Source organism: Perissodus microlepis, chromosome 3 (genome assembly GCF_051167445.1).
Source record: "Perissodus microlepis isolate ML-2025 ecotype Zambia chromosome 3, ASM5116744v1, whole genome shotgun sequence".
NCBI lineage: Eukaryota > Metazoa > Chordata > Actinopteri > Cichliformes > Cichlidae > Perissodus > Perissodus microlepis.
In genome coordinates, this window is record NC_140463.1 from 42,672,114 (window position 1) to 42,677,820 (window position 5,707).

The following is a 5,707-nucleotide window of genomic DNA, read 5'->3' on the forward strand; positions in this document are numbered from 1 at the left end:
CCACGTGCTGTTCTTTGATTATGTGTGCATCATTTTTATAAGGATAAAACAGTGCTCTGTTTCCCTGTGACTAGTCTGCAGTCTAACAGAGCACGGCAGGCTTTAACATCAGCTGCAACACGCGTTTAATCCAACAGAGGGCACCACAGGACAGCGTTTACAGCCAGTCCACTACAGACCCGCCCCACTGCTGCTCTGATAAGAAGCTGATGTTGGATTCTGTCAGCGTCCGTACGCTCTCGTGATGAATGTCAGATTAAAACTGGTGCTAACCTTGCAGCCACATCTCAGTCAAGTTCTTTATCCAAGTCACAGCAACAAAGTCAGTTCTGTTTTCTGGACGAAAGGTCAGAGGTCAACTTTGAAGCCAAAGCAACACAGATTCTTGCTGATCTATTGGTAACAGACATTTGACAGCATGTAAGAGATGAATGAAGAGAAATAAATACACATATTTTAGGACCCCTTTATTATAACCCCCCCCCCCCCACACACACACACACACACATTTTTTTTATGTGATATCTTCAACTTGTGCACACAACACTGCTAACAACCAAACAAATGGAGCAGATTACATACAGCCTCGCTTTGAGGAGAGAAAAAGTTACTGCTTGGAGTTTCATACACCAGCTTTACTTTAATCATTCTGTACATACGATAATTTTTAATCCTACAACTGTTTATAACTTGCATAGTTCACATTTCTGTATAACTGTATATCTCAGATTTCTGTATAGTTTTTTATTTCATATTTATATCCTGTTCATAGCCTGTACATAGCTTGTACTCACTACAGCCTGTACATACTTATAGTTATAGAATATTCACAACATACTTCATACTGTGTACATTATAACATACCATAATAGACTAATTTCTGTAATATACTTACATATCTATATTATTGCTAATATATATTGTAATATATCTATATCATGGCTAAAGCACTTTGGATGGATGCAAACTGCATTTCGTTGCCCTGTACCTGTGCATGTGCAATGACAATAAAGTTGAATTCTATTCTATTCTATTCTAGTTACTCTACTTCATCATTATTGTTATGGCAGTATTAACCTAAACGAACTTTGAACTGGGTTTATTCTAGGTTTACTTCAGACAACTAGTACTAATCTAAATCTACAAACTTCTTCCATTTACCAAAAGACCACCGAACAGCACAAGGCTGATGAAATTGAATGAATAGTTCACCTTCATGTCTGTTAATGTCAGCTTGTTCTTAATGTGAAGCTTTCTCTTTCTATTTTCTAGCTTGAATATTTCTCTTCTCTCTTACTTTTGCTTTCTTGTCTTTCCCTTTCTTTTTCTCACTTACTTTCTCTTTTGCTTTCTTGCTTTTCCATAATGTTAAGCAATCAGACACACTGACTATTATTTATATTGTAAAATACTCGGTTAACACATTTGCACTATTTTAACTTCTTTAAGTTTCTTCATGTAATCTCTCTTGAACTTTCTCAACAGAGGTTTGTGTAATTCTTCATCTGTGGTTGGTTATTTCCTGGGGTGCAGATCCCGGGTGGGTAATTTGACAAAAATAATTATGAGTAATTTGGTTTTGTCCCCGGGCGACATTTGAGAATGTTATCCATAGCCTGTCATTAGTTATGTGATGATGGCACAGATGTTTTTGGTACAAACACACACATCATATCGTTTTCCATTAATGCCCGAGACCTCATGCTGATAGCAGCAATCTGTTAATGTCTTTTAAGCAGATTATGAAGCGAGGAAATCGCTGGATTGTTTGATTTACAGATGCGACTCTGTCACGCTCTGACCTCATGAGTCACTGGGACCAGTGACACCGTGAACCCTTTATCTGCCGTCAGCCCCACAGTGACCTGGCTTTAAACCTGAGACTGTGCATACAGTTAGTTATACTTTTTAAAAATAACTTTGCCTCTACACCAGCACAGTGGATTTTAAACCAAACAGTCATGATGTGAGTCTGTGCAGACTTTCAGCTTTAATTCAAGAGGTTTGATAATCGCAACCTTTGGAGTTTCCAACTAACTATGCAATCTGGTCAAAATCCTCTGCAAGAACAACATGAGCCTCAAAGAATAATGAGCTGGGAGAGTTCTGTACCAGCAAAGACGATCCTACAAGTGGGTCTTTTCCAAAGGAGAAGGGTTAGTCCTATGATTCTCTCTATATATTTTAAAATATACCAATAACCTGTTATGACTCCATCCATTCGCTTATCTTTTTCAGGGTCATGGGACCTGTCCCAGCAGTTTTAGGGCAACAGGCAGGATACACCCTAGACAATTCGCCAGTCTGTCACAGAGCAAACACAGATACACAGACAACCATTCACATTCACGGGCAATTTAGAGTTTCTAATTAACCTAAACCCAATAAGTGCATGTCATTGGGAGGATCCGGACAAACACAGGCTGATGGTAGAATTGAACTCAGAACCTTCTTGCTGTGAGGCAACAGTGCTAACCACCGTGCAACCATGCTGCCCAGATACCATGCTCGGGCGTGCTAAGGGTCGTATGGCCGTAAGCTAAAAATGAGGAACACTTCACAAATTTGCGTGTCATCCTTGCGTAGGCGCCATGCTAATCTTCTCTGTATTGTTCCAATTTTAGTATATGTGCTACTGAAGTAACACATATACTATATACTGTTGTGGGACATGATCATAATATTATAATGCAAAAAGTTGTTGAATTACTGCATCATGTGTAGCGATGGCTAAAAGAGTGTTTTTTTGAGGTTACATTAGTACTATTTTTCTAAACGTGGAGATCATTCATCTGAATTTCTTGAAGGCCTTCCTCAAACCGCAGCTGTTCACAATTCTCATTCACCCCATCAAATCTAAACGAGGATGCGTTCCCAGGTAGTGAAATGAAGGTTGAAATTTCCCACTCCTTGCGAGTGCGATCGATTACACAGGTCTGGAAAAAAATGTTTTTTTCAGCCGCATGGGATATTTTTGTTAAATTTCATGTTTTTTAGGGCGCTGAATTCAATTTCCCTCCATCATGTACAGTTTTTTTTGCAAAAAAGGACAACAGCGATGAAAAAAATCTATATTTTGTTACAATTAACTATGTATCATTTTTCTTATAATTAAAGAAAGAAACAAAAAACTATTCCTTCGCAATATATTTAACACTTTTTGTCTGTGAAACCTTTTCTTCTTCTCTTTGATGCTCCTCCGAACATGCTTTCGCTTTATTTCTCTTGATTCTCACTCTTAGAAATATTACATTAATATAAGAAATCATTACTAGATATGGTTTTTTGACTCTAGTATAGGATACCAGGTTAAAAAGGGAAATTATACGCTTAAGTAAACTAAAAGCATGAAAACCTGACTTGATGGAATTTAAAAAATATTTTTCCAGGTTTCAGTGATTATAAATCTATAAGGAGCAGTCAAAAAATCCTATGCAGTTTTTTTGGTTGCAGACATGTGTTATTGAATTCAATAACAGAAAAAAAGTCAGATGATTCTGCGGGTATGTGGTCACACGCCCTGATTGTGACTGTGTTCACTGGTCCCCCCTCACATTCACATGTCCACATCCTTCACCGTAGGGTTTAACATGTCCTCACCGGTGTCTCTCTCTCGTAAATAGGCCAGTGTAACCTCAGCCCTCAGGCAGCCTGTTTCGGTGTGTTTGCAGTTTGGAAGTTGTGAATGAGGCCAGGCTGTAACTACCACCGAGCTGAGCAACTGGGGCTGAACGGGGACATGTGTTCACCTGATGCACACAGTCGTAACTGTGCCATTGGGCCTTTGCCCATCCTCTCATCCGAGTTACCTGCCTAAATGCAAAAGGTGTGAATATGTAAGTGTTCATGTCCCAAAAACCCACCTTAACCCGCTATCATCCATCCGTGGATTTGACAGAAGAGCTGGATCTCGAAGCGTCCTTACTCACCTGTAGTTGTGTGTGAAACCACGTGACACGTCACTAAATCAGTTCCACAGTGGACATCCCTTCACACATTGATGATTTATATTCAAACTCTGTCTGCCTTTTTCTCACCATCATGCCCTGTGTGCGTGTTTCTGTGAAACTTGTCCCCGTGCCAGCGTGCATTAATCTCCATTATTGAATCACGTGTATTAAGAGTTTGCAGGGGGGGAAAGAAAAGGGAGGACAAATGGGAGAGAGCTCTGCTTTGTTTTCATGCCGCGCACACGTCGTGGGTGCCTCCCCCAACCTTTTGCCCTTGTGCTGTACAGTTTCAGCCGCTCCTTTCAGGCCTCATAATGGCCGCTGTCATAGCTGATTGTGAATCACACGTCATTAAGCTGATAGTTTTCTGCTATGATTGAGTGGCGCACATGAAGGTAGATGTAAAATTCAAGAGAAATGCACACTGTCGCCTTTCTAAACGTATGTGTAGTTAATCTTTTATGGGGTAATGCATTCTCCATGTGCAACTGTATAGCATGTTTCATTTGGGATCTCTTATTCCGACCCTTAGCCGACTCTTTAGCATAGCCTTCCTCTAGACTAGGATTGGTTAGATCAATTGGCCCACCTCTAGCTCCAATAAAAAAATGGTGTGGATACTTGGGGTTAAGGCTACGTCCACACGTACCCAGGTATTTTTGAAAACACAGTTTTTTCAATGCGTTTGCTCCTTTCGTCCACATGTAAACGGCGTTTTTGGTCACTGAAAACTGAGATTTTTAAAAACTCCTGCCAGGGTGGAGATTTTCCAAAACTCAGTTTTTGCATTTACGTGTGGACGAGAAAAATGGAGAAAACGCAGCGTCAAAGGTGTGCGCCTTTTTTGACATCAGACTGTGTGCCACATTATTGTTTCGGTGAAATGGATTTCTACAATGGCGGACTTAGACTTAACTTTACTCTCTGCAGTGTTTACATGCTTACATATACAACAGTTTCTGTCCCTCCACACATAGGACTCAGTTCTGCTTCTATGTGCTATCTTTTACTCTTTCCCGCCCAGGTTTCTAGACTTCTGATTGGCCAACATTTCTAAATGGTTAGGAATATATCGCCACCTGTTGCTTTAGCATGTTCCTAGCAGCGTTTTCCTTTGTTTTTGCGTTTACGTGTGGACGGGATTTTTTTTTTTTTTTAAAACAAAAACAGAAAATCTCCATTTTCAAAAATACCCGTGTACGTGTGGACGTAGCCTAAGTTTTTAATTTTTTTGCTGTTTTGTTTTATCAGTTGTTCTTAACTTATTTACTGTATAGCACATTGGTCCTGTGTTGGCTGTTTTAAAGTGCTTTATAAATAAAGTTGGATTGGAACTTTCTACCATAAGCTTTTTGCTGTCTATTTTTAGGGAAATTCTAGTTTTATTTTGGCATACCCATGTCTACAACAAAAGCTGTCACAGTGCCATATAAGCTACGCTGTAGCATTATGCGCACCTTCTTTGAACCTACATATAACAGCAACAAACAGCAGCTGTGAGAAGTCTATATTCTTGTAGTATGCTGTTTAAAAACCATATGCTCATATGACATTAGTATGAGGTAAGTACCTCTATGAAACAAAATGTAAAAGACTAAAATTTTATCTAGCTTGCTAGCTTGCGCTATGCTAATTTCTACACTGATAGAACAGCTAGCTTTTTGGCAGCGCTGTTTTTCTCATTGTGAACTGGCTCCTCCTGCAATTCAGTCAAAGGAACTGCCAGTTTGATATATTGGAGACCTTACCCATTTAAG

At 39.5% G+C, this 5,707-nt stretch overlaps 1 non-coding gene across 1 annotated transcript; it reads right to left on the reverse strand.

Annotated features, from left to right (window-relative positions):
* Positions 1–2,541: 2,541 nt before the first annotated feature.
* On the reverse strand, positions 2,542–2,647 carry LOC146391564 (U6 spliceosomal RNA). The gene has a single exon (XR_014799958.1). It is a non-coding gene; the product is annotated as a U6 spliceosomal RNA (small nuclear RNA).
* Between the last annotated feature and the right edge of the window lie 3,060 nt (positions 2,648–5,707).